This window comes from Canis aureus, chromosome 5, assembly GCF_053574225.1.
Source record: "Canis aureus isolate CA01 chromosome 5, VMU_Caureus_v.1.0, whole genome shotgun sequence".
Taxonomy (NCBI): Eukaryota; Metazoa; Chordata; class Mammalia; order Carnivora; family Canidae; genus Canis; species Canis aureus.
Genome location: NC_135615.1, coordinates 55,974,712 through 55,988,723, shown reverse-complemented (window position 1 = coordinate 55,988,723; position 14,012 = coordinate 55,974,712). Strand labels below are relative to the sequence as shown.

Sequence of the window (14,012 nt, the reverse complement as noted above, 5' to 3'; positions counted from 1 at the left end):
TCTCGTGAGGGTGAGATGAGGTCTTGGGGATGGCAGCCGGGCACGGTCGCGGCCCTAGTCACTGCACTAACCCAACTGGATGTATGGCCCACGTCCTAGACTCCGCCCCTGGGCTCAGAGTCCTCCTGTGTGTCCCAGAGATGCCCCGATCACCTCCGCTGGGCACCCTCCGCCCCACAGCCTCAGTGCCTTGGACTGCTTCCACCTTGCCTCACATCTCATCCTCCTCTTTCACTTCCACCAACCACAGGTCTTGCATCTCGCTAGGAAATGACCCAAGCTGCCCTTGCTCTACCAAAGAACACGCTGGTGATGCTCTTCGACTTGGTCCTCCTAAAATCACAAGGCCCAAACACCGTCGAAAACGTCCCCTGCTGTGTTCAAGGGAACCCAGCCACATTTTGCAGACACCTCTCTCCTTCTCTCCAATTGCTTTAGGTTTCAGGGCCAGTCAGGACTGCACCCGTATGATCCATCTCATTGTAAGGAGCCCAACAGGCACCAGGGGACAGAGAATGATAATAACTAGCATCTAGGAAGAGCTTTCCACTTTCCACGTGCAAGGCAGTGTCGAGAGCATGTTGCCCGTGTTGTCTCCTCCACTCCTGTCATCCCCCAGGGTCCAAGAGCAATGGCTGGAAGCCTTGGACTCGGCTTCCCCGGCGGTGACCCATCAGCCGAAGGCCCTGAATCTTCTCGGGCAGGTATGGGCCATCTAGTCATTCTTTCTACTTCCAGGGGCCGAAATCAAGAACTCCTTCTCGATTCTGCTGCTCACTTGCCCCCAGACTCCCCTACCCCCCCCCCCCCCCGGTAACGGGAGACGTCCTCTCAGGCCACCCTGGGGGGGGGGGGCGGGGAACGGGGGCCGTGGCCAGCCTCTGGATCCCACGGCTGCTACTCCCAGCTGCAGCTGCTGACCTAGGTTTCGCTGCTCTTTGCGTTTCAAATAAGTTAATAAAAGCAACAAACTCAATAATAAATTGGAAATTTGTGCTTAAATCAACGATGACAAAGGCCTTTGCCTAACCCAGCATGCCCGGGCCAGCAGGTCAGTGATGCCCCTGACCATGCGGGACTCCCAGGGGTCACCCCGGGTTCTCACCAACGCCACCCTCTCCACGCAGGGGGAAGAACGACACTTCCGGCAGGAGAGCGAGGTGGCGACAGACAGGAAGGCACCGTGCTGCCCTGTGACAGACACAGCGAGTGAGCTCGGAAGAGCAGACCAGGAATAAAGAAAAGAACCCCGGGCCCCTGCGTGGAGCCTGCTTCCCCCTCCGCCTGGCTCTCTGCCTCTCTCTGTGTCCCTCATGAATAAATAAATAAAATAAATAAATAAATAAAATCTTTAAAAAAAAAAGAACAGAACCTCCCCAGGGAAATAGAAGCAAAATAGTAGAAGTAGTAGTAAAGCTTTTTGCTTTCAGGGCTTGTGTCTGTACGTCCTCCACACGCAGGACAGTTGCCCACACGGCCCATTCTCTCGTTCCCTCATCGACACGATCTTTCCTCCTGCTTCCGGATTCTCATCCCAAGCTCAAAGGGAACATGGAAACACAAAACCAAAGCAGTGGCGGCACTCCTTCCCTTGCTCGGTCCCAAACCACGTTTCTGCCTTGCTCCACAAAAACCGAAGTGGCCATGTGTTTTAGCGCCAGCAGACCCCACGGACAGATACAGCGAGGATCAGGGGCTGGTCAGGTGCTGTTCCACCCGGGGCTGCTCACGGACGCCTCGTCCCAGGAAACGCTGTGGGAAGCAGCAGCACCCTGCCGTTGCCGTGGTCCCCCCTTCCATCCCCTCCTCACTCAGAAGGGATGTGGAGGTCAGCAGCGTGGGGGGCGGCGAGGGGGGCAGTCGAGCCCAGCCTGTGGGCTGGAGCCCAGTCCCGGTGAGTCCCCGGGCCCACGATGCCCTGTGGCGGAGCCCCGAGTGCCCGCGTCTGTCCTGATGGTCCCGCCGACTCTCCGGGTTCCTTCTGCCGATCGTCCCACCAGGAGACAGGGCTCCCCACCTTTGGGGAGGGACGGTGGGTCTGCCCGTGAGAGCAGAAGTGCCCGGGGCGCCCCGAGCCCCGGCCGCGACCCCATGGCCAGCGTGCTGCCCACGCCTCTTCCCACAGCCTGAGCCACGGCGTTTGCGTCCACCTGGACACCGGGGCCCGTGCACGATGCTTCGGACACGAGGCCAGTTGCCAGTTACCACCAGAGAGAAATCTCAGCCCATGAGCAAAGGAGACGCCAACCCCGTGCCCCGCGGGCCGTGGGCGCGGAAAACCCGAAGTGGGGTCGGTAGTTGGTGTATAGTAACATCCTCTAGGAAAAGCAGACACGGGCCCTGGCAAGCTGCGGCGTTGGTTTAAATGGGCCAGTCTGCTTGTGTTGCACATGAAGCCGATACATTCGTGTTTGTAAAAACCAAGTGAGAATGAGCATCCACCCAATTTTAAGGAACAGATGAAAACTTAAGCACGTAAAAGATGTGGAAACAGCCAGGCCCCGGTCCTATTAGGAAAGTGGGATCCTGTGGGATCCCCACACACACCACGCGCAGCCAGATCCTGAAACAAGCCTAATCCCGCAGAGATGGTCCCCCCCACCGCCCACCCGTGGTGCATGCAAGTGGCTACACGAATAGTCAGGAAGGAAAAGCCAACAATCCCAGGGACGCTGGCTTTGAGGAATAAATTTAAATTCCTATTTTGAATTTCATTTGTCTCACTTCCTCTGGCTACGGGGTGTATCTAGAGGTTCAAGAGAAGACCGTCTGGGAGCCCGGGGGGCTCAGTGGGTGAAGCGTCTCCCTTGGGCTCAGGTCATGATCTCGGGGTCCCGGGGTCGAGCCCCCCGTCGGGCTCCCTGCTCAGCGCGGAGCCTGCTTCTCCCTCTCCCTCTGCCCTCCTCCCTGCTTGTGAGCTCGCGCTCTAAGTAAAATCTTTAAAAAAGAGAGAGAGGACACTTCCCTTGTGCTCCCACCTCCTGCCCCACCGCCACCCGTTGTCCGCCACCCTGCTCAGCTCCATGGCTCTGAATGCAGCCCGGACAGAGGAGGGACACAGGAGGACAGAGGCCTCCCCACTGAGCGGGCTCCACCCGGGGGCGTCCAGGGGAGCTCCAACAACCTGTCTGCAAACTCAAGCTCTGCAATCCCAGGAAGCGGGACCCTAGGAAGCTCACCAAGGACCTAACCATCTTTTTAGCCCAGGCAGCAAATCGCCACCATGTCCTGTCGAACATAGGGACTCACCAGGTGTATGCTGAGGATCCGTGGAGAAACAGGCCAGTTCTGAAGACGGGGAGGTTAGATTCTGCTTACCGCCCCTCCCAGGTCTAGTACATTTTTCCAAGGGGAGATAAATCGTTGGGGTAGAAAAAGGAAAGGTCTCCCAAGGTAGTGTGAAGGAACAGTGTTGCCTAAGACCTCGGGGCGGGAGGGGGGGGGGCGGGTGGGCTCAATTCTCAACCGCGCAGCTTCCAGAAGACTACAAAGGGCAGAAACCATGTTGGGTTGGACATGAGAATATCCGTTAAAATAAATACACACATTTTTATATGTGAAAGTTGCTCTTGTGTTTACAGAGAATGACCACTTTCCAAATTGGCTGATTTACCCAAAAGAAGTTTTGGGAAACCACAGTCCTGAACGCTTCTCTGCACAGGCCCTTCTACTTCTCACACTGACTTTTTATTTGGGTTTGGGTAAGAAGGCCTTGTTTTTCAGTCTATAAATCTGTCAGCGAAGACCCCAAACTGGATCCTCCTTGGGCTCACTTTGTCATCGGTAGGGTTTCCCAGGCAACAGCCTCCAACCCCAGTCCATCTAATAGCCACCAATTTCCTCCCTTGACATCTCTTCCAAGGCCTCCCCGCTCCCAGCTGGCCACCCCCATCACCCCACTAATCCTCCGGCTGTACCCGGAGGAGGGCATGGGCAGTGCTGGGGAGGCCCTGTGAACACCAGCCAATTAGTCATTGGGCAGGGGGTCCTCTGTGGGCCTCCCTCTGGGCTTCCTGGGGCTGTGCAGCTATGTCAGGGCTGTCAGGGCTCCCGCATTATCTCCACCCTCTTCTTTTTTTAACGACTACAAAAGTATCTTCCAGTAATTTCTAGAATCTGGAATATCCATAGTGATGGGGGCAAGTGATAAGCACAGGTATTCTTCAAGATGTTGGCTCGGTGACAAAGACAGGCCTTTCTGATATAGCGGTGTTGATGGTAAGCTTTGCTCTTTTTTCATTTCTTTTTTTTTTTAAAAAGAGGATTTTGATAAAATAGATCCTTCCGACAGCGGTGTATAAGAGAATATCCTGTAGCATATCCCACTGCCAATTAGGCTCTGCTTTAAAAAAAAAAAAAAAAAAAATAAGGGCAGCCCGGGTGGCTCAGCGGTTTAGCACCACCTGCAGCCCAGGGCATGATCCTGGAGGCCTGGGATCGAGTCCCACGTCAGGCTCCCTGCATGGAGCCTGCATCTCCCTCTGCCTGTGTCTCTGCCTCGCTTTCTGTGTCTCTCATGAATAAACAAAAATCTTTTTAAATAATACATAAATAAAAAATAAAAGGGTTTAGGGACCCTAGATAGAGGCTGATGCCGTATGTCAAGAGCATGTGCTTCTTATGCTTGGAATCCAGTTGCCCCAGACCTACCAGGTCCTCAGATTCTCTGCCCGGGGATACGGGAGTTCTTTACCTATTGAAGGCTTTACCTATTGGTCTTCAAGGGGATTCAAAATTGAGTAGTGGGCTCTGGAGCCAGATTGCTAGTCTTAGCCCCATCTCCATCATCCGCTGGCTGTGAGGCCTCAGGCAGGCTACTGAACCATTCTGTGCCCATCTCGTCAGGGCTAATGGGGAATAGTAACAGTGCCCTTCCTCTCGGGAGTCTACGCAGAACGCACCTCAACCGGTGCCTGGCACACGGTGAGCGTTCGGCAACTGCCATTTACTATTCACATTCGCTGTCATCCAGAACGAAGATCAAGGCCAGCAGGCGTCATGGAAGAAAAGGGAACAAACCCAGACTCAAGAGCCACCAGCTCTCTAAGAAACGCAAGGATTCTTGCCTAGAATATGATTCACCATAGAAATCCCTAGAAAGGTGGCCTGCCTGAAATTATTTTTAGATTTAATGAAAAAAGCAATCTAGTCCAAATTAGATGAGCTGGGTAGCGGCGAGATCCAGCCCCGGGGCACTCCTCGGGTTTTTGGTTCTGGTGTCACACTGGGCTGAAATAAATGGATTTCAATAAGTTAATAATAATAAAAAAAAAAATCAGTGTCCCTCTTTGCAAGGGTTTCTGAAAGAGCTCGACTGAACAAACTCCTTCCTTCTAAAAGAGACGCTCTCCATCCAGAAGAAGCGTGTGCATTTAACCTGCGTAGCTTTTCTCATGTCACTCCCAGTGAGTCCCTGACTTGGCCTCTCTCTGTATCCAGTTCCAGCCCTTCAGGTAGGATTCCCAGGAAACTGCCCACGTCCCCGGGTGGTACTTTCCTCCTAAAAGGAACCTACGGATCTGGCTGGTTGTTCATCATCCCTGGACCCACGGAACAACACACCATGCCTCACACCTAATAAAGACGTGGCATTTCTAAAACAATGGTGAGGACTGCGCCTGCGACCTAGGGCAAGGGCCCTAAACGCACCCCGGGCGTTATCGTGATTAGGCAGCGGTTTAGAGACTCAGTTTCCTCCCTGCCACTGCCTTGTGCCTTAAGGAAACCCACCAGCACTTCACTGCTTCTTGGAGAGGATGCTTGGCATCTGAATGGAAAATCAGGTGAAATCAGGCCACTTCGGAGTTGTGCAACATTCCCCTTCAAACTCTTGCTGATTAAGCAAACATCGGATAATCACACCGATTCGCGCATTACACTCCATCAGAATGACAGAGCATTCGCACTGGCACCCCATTTCGCTTTGCTAATGAAAACCAGCAAGCTTTTAAGACCACCATCCATCAAGAGAGAACTCATTCAGAGTAATGACAGGTGCACGACAATGAAAACGGGATTTTTTTTTTTTTTGAGTATGTAGGCTGCTGCCAAAGATTAAAATCACTCTGTGTTTAATATCATTCCCTTTCTTTGTGTTCCTCTGAGGTTTAGTATTTTCTTTCAGCAAAGACGTAAAAAAAAGGTTGATGCAAGAGATCTCAAATTCCCAGGAGGATCTTTCTACAATTTCATACTGTGTCGATGAACGTCTTCCATTGGGGCTTTCTATCTAGAGGCCAAAGCCCTTCCCGCCCACCGGGTAAATCTGCACAAGGATGGTTCTCAAAAATATTAATAAATTGAGTGGAGGAGGGAGTGTGTGCCCCCCACAGCTGTGCAGAATGTGATCTGTGCCGATACAGAGGGTAATTCACGGGCAGCTCTAGAGACAGGCAGGGATGGGGCCCTTCTCTAAAATCACGCACAAGTGGCAACAGTCTCCAGCAACTCACATGGCCAAGAGAAGAGAGGGATTTGTGTTTTAGTCGTAAAAAGGAATTTATTCTGGGATTTTCCCCCCTTGCCGCCTCCTCGCCCACATTTCTAGTTATGGCTTAGACTGCACCTCAGAGGCATTACTTGGCTCACTTTGTCCCCAGCACCCTGAAGGCACTCAAGAAGATCCAAGCATAACAGTTCGTGTGCTCAAAAGCTCTTCATCCAGCAGTCTCCACTGCGAGACATTCAGCCTAGAATCCAAGAAAAACAAGCGGGGGCTGGAGGGGAATGTTCTAAAATAGATCCCACGAAGTTAAAACACTATAAAGTTCACAGACCTTATTCCAGGGAGATCCCTCAAGGTTTATCACACAGAATAAATCTGTATCTCTCTCTCTCTCTCTCTCTAAGATGGGTTTAATAGTCTACACATAGTAAAAGATTTGAAGGAATAAAATTGATGGAAGGTCCTGGGTGGAACACGGTCACGTCCACCTGGAACCTCAGAATGTGACCTTATTTGGAAACAGGGTCTTTGCAGACATAAATAGTGATGGTGAGGTCATATCAGATTAGGGTGGGCCCTAATCCAATGACTGATGTCATTATAAGAAGAGAAAATCAAGACTGAGATACAAGAACACACCACGTTGCGACACAGGCAGATACGGGAGTGACGGGTCTACAAGCCGAGGATGCCAAGGATGGCCGGCAACCCCCAGGAGCCCGGAGAGAGGTGCGGAATCGTCCTCCCTCACAACCTCCAGAAGCAACCAGCCTCCCTGACATCTTGATCTCGGACTTCTGGCCTCCAGAAGTGCGAAAGAATGAGCTTTGGTTGTCAAAACCACCCGGCCTGGGATTCCTTGCTATGGCAGCCCTAGGAAAGCAATCCAGAAGGAACAACTGAAGGTGATTCGGAAAGAGACACCCCACAGTATGATACCAAGGGAGGACACCAAGGCGGACAGCATGTCTTCTAAAGGACGCATGTATTCCAAAACCCCAGCTAGGACCATTTCACGCGAGGGCAAACCCACAGATCTGCTCCAACAGGACACTGAAGGCACAACGACATCACTCAACTGTGGACATTCGTGACCATCACCTTCCATTGGTTTTCCATTGCGTTGTGCTTCGGGTGTTCAGACAAGGCCTCACTGCACCGCCTCAGCCCACAGCCCTAAGAAGGACTCCTCGTTTGCTCCTTGAATTGCACTAATCCTGCTCTTTTATGTGTAGTAGCTCAACACGGCGGCGTAGTCTTTCATTACTGAATTCTTGAGACTAGTATTTCGTGTTTTCTTTTCTGGGAATCCTGGTCCAACTCTCCAGCTCATCTATGGCATGTGTAAAGATTTTTCCATGCTTGGCCAATACCTGTATCCTCCTCTAGCAACTGCTCACACACACCTTAAGAACACAACAGAAAAGTCCTTTACGAGACCTCCCACCTGGTGACACCAAGGCAATCACACTTTCTTCCGTGGATTTCACACAAGAACCAGAAAATCTTACATGTGAAAGACGGACTGTGAAGTGAGGCTTTGAATGATTCCATCTTGTCTTCAAACCACTGGAAAGCTCTATGCCTCAATTCGCTGCCACCTCCCCTGTCTATTAAGTAAGACACGGAAGATAAAAGCCAGAAGCTAAAAAACATGTGTGAATATAGGCGATTGCCCCTATAAAAAAATGGCTCATCCCAGTTCTGGTTTAGCCCCTGATTCTTTTTGCAAGAGCACCACGCGCCCTGAAGTCAGTTTACCCGCCCTTTGTTGTCCTTGGAACCTCCACTGGGGAATTTCCCTTCCTCCACGGGAGGAGCATTTCTTTCCCTGAGAATTTTAATTTTAAGCCTCTTTAACTTGAAAAGCCCTAGGTCTCCTCAGATCATCTTTGGAATTGAGAAGCACACAACTTTATGTAATTACTTTTAGAGGGATCTTTTTGGGGCCCCGATAGTGTCCGTGCGTCTGCAGGTCACAATTTCTCAGCGGCTCCAGAGCCCCGGGGCTTTGACACCTCTGGGCAGCTTCCGGCCTCACCACACAGTGGCGGTGCAGGGAGCCCAGCCCCCCTCTTGCCTAATGAGAGCCCAGGGTGCGGAAAGGGGGGCCCCCCCGCGCACAGGTGGGCAGGCCTCCTGTGGATCCCGCTGCACCCCGAGCCGCGCCCCCACCCACCCAGGAACCTCCTCACTCCCTAAACCGTGCCTGGCTTTACAGCAGCTCAGATCTGGCCCCAACCCCAGTCCCTAGTCCCCAGCCTCCAGTCCCCGGCCCCCAATCCCCAGCCCCAGCCCCCAGCCCCCCACATAAGGCGGGACACGGGGAGGCGCACGGTGGGCGCAGGCAGCCCAGACCCGGCGGGGCCCCTGCTGCCGGTGCTGGGGGGCTGGGGGCGGCAGGCTGTCACCAGGGAAGCTCCCCGGGTGGCCCAGTGTCTGCCTCAGCACCTCAGGAGAGAGGCTGTGTGTCCCTGTGCAGGAGCCCGTGGCAGCGCGCGGGGATGCGGCGGGAGGTTGGGGCAGTCGGGGCGCCAGCGCCCAGGGGTGCGGCCTCCCTGGGCCCGGCGGTCACGGTGCGGGCGAGGCCAGTCCCCGGGCCACCACGGGCCGCTGTCACCCCACGAGGCACAATCAGGGCGGAAACAAAGGAAGCTCGCTCTCTCTCTCTCTCTCTCTCCTGAAACCCTGACCCCATACTAACCAGAAGGCACAGCCCCGCTGGTCCCGGTATAAGGAGCGGGCGCGGCCCCCGCCTGCTCCGGCTCGTGGGGAGCGCGATGCTGGGACCGGGTGGGCCTCCGCAGGTGGGGATGGGGCTGGGGCGCTGGGGCCGGGTCGCCGGGACGGGGTGGCCTCCACAGGCCCCAGGCCGGGCGGTGCTCTCGGGGACCCGCCGCTCTGCCCCACTTGCCCCAGCGAGGCTGAAGTCGGCTCTGCCGTCGGTTCCCCCCGGGGCAGCCGAGGCTGCGGAAAGCATGCTGGCGACGGGACAGCTCGAGGCTCCCGAGCCGGTCAGACACCACTTCGTGGTGACCAGGGCCCCTGCAGCCCAAGGGCAGAAGCGGGGGGACAACAGGAAGGGGGGACCCAGGACGGAAGACAGAGCACAGACCCGGTGTGTTGCACGAGCAAAGGTCTGGGCGATGCTCAAGACAGACGGACACACAGACACTAGAAGAGCGCGAGGCCGAGCAGAGCAGAGGCTGAGGGCGCCGCCAGAAGGGCCCAGAAGGCCGGCAGCCCCCCCCACCCCCAGCTGCTGCCCGAGCCTCTCTCTAGCACAAGGAGCCCCGCGCTCGAACCTGGAGCGAGACACAAAGGGCAAAAGCCACAAGGGACACTGCAGACCCCCCGGGGCCCGGCCCTAGGCAACACAGGGATCCAGGTCGGAACGCACGCGACTGCTTCCGTAGCACGACCGTCGCTGACCCAGGTGCCCCCAGGGAAGGTGCGTGGACAGGTGCAGACCCCACCCTTCCTCCCGCAGCGAGTGTGCGCGTGTGTGCACGTGTGCACGCGCGCGCGGTTCCCGTTTCTGTCGCAAGGAGCTTAACGCACAAAGGATGCTTCTCCTGCCGGCTCCCCCGCGAGGACACCTGGCACCTCCTCGGAAGCTCTCCCCGCTCACCGTCCCCACGGGCCGCGCCACTTCCGTGTGGCAGGAAATCACGTTAGTAATTCGCAACCGGTATTTTTCAAAAGAATAGAACGAAGGAGAAAGAACAGAATAACATCCGGACACAGTGTGGGTGAGTAAGGGCAGGTTCTGTGCGACCTTTGCCCCGATTCTGGACGTAGGCACCGGTCACCAGATCCCTTTTGGTAACGCGGTTAAGGTAAAAGTTTACAAAACATTCCTACACAACGTTTCTGAACAAAAGCCTGCTGTTAGGCCCGACGGCGACCCCCCGGACGGGCCCTCCTCTGTGCCCTATGCCAGGTGCAGGCCTACCTGCTGCCCCTTTAGTCTCAACCCTAAACCGCCTCGGCCACTGACGAGATCAACGCTAACTTGAGAATAATGAACTTGAATTCTTATGTAGGAAAAAATATATTGTAAAAGTATACGCCGGTCCTGTTCCTCTTCTGTAACATGTCCCTCCTTCCATTTCGTGACCTCCACGCGAGAACTAAACTGCCTTCCTTACCCTCGACTGCAGCCTTTTTCGATGACTTAGGTCAGGGTGACTTATTATTCATACATGCCAGGACCAGCATGATGTCAGATGCATCTGAGCCAAGGGTGCGACCCAGAAGCAGCCTCGCTCTTCCTCAGCCTTGGTCAGACACCACAGGAGACCCACCCCCGCTCACCTCATGGGGCTCAAGAATGCATCAGAATGCCACGTTGCAAAAAAAGAGAAACATTAAAAATTAATGTCCAACACTGGAAGAAAGCTCAGAATCCAGAGATCTCGGTGACTCACCCAAGGTGACGTGCAAAATGTATTATTACAGCAGCCAGAACGAGAATCCAGGCTTTTGAGTCCAACCCCAGTGGGAAGCACTTTGATGTGAATTAAATAAGGAAGCACGGGATGGCCCCAGAGGTTACGAGGGCGGGAGATGAGGGAGGAGTGGAGCTTGGCCGCAACCGGCTGTTCCGTGTATCCACCCGAACCTCCTTAACTCAAACTGACATCTGCGGCTTTTTGTGCCGTGTCATTACTCCACTACAGGCTGGTCTGAGGTTCCTGAGGTTAGGATTCAGAAGAGCTTTCCAACCTCTGACTCGAACGAGCTCTATTTTCCCCAGACATGTAACTTACTATTGAATCTCGTTTTCATGAGAAATACAAAAGCAATCGTGATTCATGTCTCCCATGCTAGCGAGGCTCATATTTCTGAAAATGTGTACGCGTTTCTGATTGTAAAACGACATCTACCGCCTGTGCAAAGTGTAAAAAAAATAAATAAATAAGAAAAAGGAAGAAGATTAAAACAACTTGTTGACCTACTCCTCAGGGGTAACCCATATTAAAATGTGGGTGCATCTAGTTGATCAGAATGCAAAAATTCCCTTGGAACCCAAGTGGGATTACGTTATTTCACATATCCTGCCTTTTCCACTCAATATTACACATCAGTAAAGATTCTTTAAATATATCCTTTATAATGTGGCCAAATATTACATCCTACTGATGAATTTCTACTCATTACACCATTCATTATTACTGAAAATGTTAGATTTTTTCCCACTTTTTCATAGATACAAATAATGTGGCAGTAAGCATCTTTTTATACAGTTTTTTTGTGAGTATCTCCGCTTCTTTGTATAGAATAAATTCCCAACAGGGAATTACTGTGTCCATGTGTGAGCAGTATTGAGATTCTATAGATGGAAAAAGTCCATTCCAGAAAGGCTGCTTAAATCCAAATAGCAGAATATGAAGGTACCTATCTTCTTTCCCCTGCCAATAATGACTGGTATCATCTTTCAAAGCCTTGAAACTTCTAGGTAAAAAATTTGTATCTTGTTCTGTTCATTTGTATTTCTTAATTTATGGTTAGAATATTATTTATGTTTTGGCTAATTCGTCATTTTTATCTCTATCTCTCCCAAACCCCCTTCCTTCCTCCAGTGTGTGTGCACGTGCATGCACATGTGCGTGTAAATCGAATGTTCATGTCTGTACCCATGCCTCTACTGAAATGACAAGGTTTTACTTATTTATTTGCAAGAGCTCTTTATATAATAAAGATATTAGACTTTTAACTGGGGTGAAAACTTTGGGAATCAATTTTAAATATACAAAATTTAAAGTGACGAGACGCATTCGTTTTTATACCGTCACTAGCATAGCAATAACTCATGCCACCTGCTGGTAACAAAACTAAACAAAATGGACTAATGCTTCATATTTCCAAGATGGGATGCAGAGTTAATACTTTTTCCATGCGGATTTATAGTAAAGTGTTGGGAACAAAAGATGAATGGTTAATTGAAGTCATTTATGATATTTCATACACGTGGATCTTATGACTAAGAATCTTTGTTCATATTTAAATTTTTTTAAGGTTACTTCATTTAAATGGACAATTAAGGCATCTTAGACACTATTAAGAGAAAGCAAAGTTTAGCTCTGCGTCATTTCAAAGCCATTTCTGGACACAGGTATATGTGCCTTATTTGAAGGAATTAAAATCATTGAAAACCCAAGTTTTAGAGTTAGATGAATGGAGAGAGGCAGCCTTATTATTTATTTCTACAAAAGGCATTTTTTAGAAAGATGCCTCTTCAAACCAGAGCTACTCCTACACGCTGATACGTTCTGGTTGTAGATCATTTAAAATCAACACAGACTTGATTCAGCCAGACACATTAGGAAAGCTGCTGCTACTTAATCTGGGATGAAGATGGGTCTTACCAGTTAAAGTTCAGAAGGTCTGCATGTAATTCAACTGGAAAATATGGTTTAATGTGTGGCTTACAGAAAGTAACAGCTATGGAACACATTTGCTGCATGTATGCCCCAGTCAACTGATCTAGAGAACGCTATCCACTCAAAGGTTCTGCAGAAAGAGGCTGTCAAGATGATCAACTAAGTACAGCAACAAGGCCAAGAGGTCACTGATTTCACTCATATCCACGGAGGTCAACAGCCAAGCTACAGGATCTATCACCAAATGGTCTGACATCCCCAGGAAGACAAATGGAAGAGCCGCCTTGTAAAAAGCCGTCCTGATAAATGAACTGGACTGACTTTTGGTACCGTGACTCATTACTCAGCCCTTGAGAGTTCGGATATAAACAAAAACGTCAATCACTCCAAGAAGCCCACTGATTTGGTGAGCCATAACCATAGCCTTCCCTAACAATGAAGGCGCTCAGTCCGCTGGGTAAAAAAAGATGCAAAAATCTGGATCTCTCTACAGCTTGTAAGGACCAAATGTAAAAACACTCAAAAACTGAGTTCATGTATTTTTATAAAATAAACTGTATATTGTCCTTATCCAAAAAAAAGATTCATATGTTAGTCATTCATCTTAACGACCTCTGAACAAGATTTTTTTTTGTGTAGGCTGACTTGGATTTAGTTGACAAAATTTACAAGTTTGTAGTTTATAATCAGAGCAGAAGGCAAAATAATTCCAGAACACGCTCTAATTGTAAGGGAAGGGAGTGGCTGGCCAACACTCAAGTAGAGAGAATAAAACATTAGGCCAGGTCTCATCTGGGCAGAATCTGACAGAGACTAGGAATAAAAGGAATAAAATGATTATGTCCCCCAGTGAAAAGCAACTGAGACTATCTCCCTTTTCCTACCATCTAGGCTACCCAGGTTTCCTTCTCATCAGACAACTGAACACAATGACCTTGAAGAGTTCCAACTGGAGACTTTTGTGGTCAAATCCAGTTGTGCTACACCCCAAAACCAAGGGTGAGTCAGAATTTTTTTCTGAAATATCGTTTTTTAAATGTTTTATTTAAATTCAATGTAATTAACACATAGTGTATTATTAGTTTCACAGCGAGAATTTAGAGATTCATCAGTTGCATATCACACCCAGTGCTCATTCCATCAACTTGCCCCTCCTCAGTCCCCACCCCCCTCCCTTCCAG

General features: G+C 50.9%; 1 protein-coding gene across 1 annotated transcript in view; it reads right to left on the bottom strand.

The window, feature by feature from the left end:
- Positions 1-14,012, bottom strand: part of MAP1B (microtubule associated protein 1B) — an 82,967-nt gene that overhangs the window by 42,042 nt on the left and 26,913 nt on the right. The window lies entirely within an intron of this gene.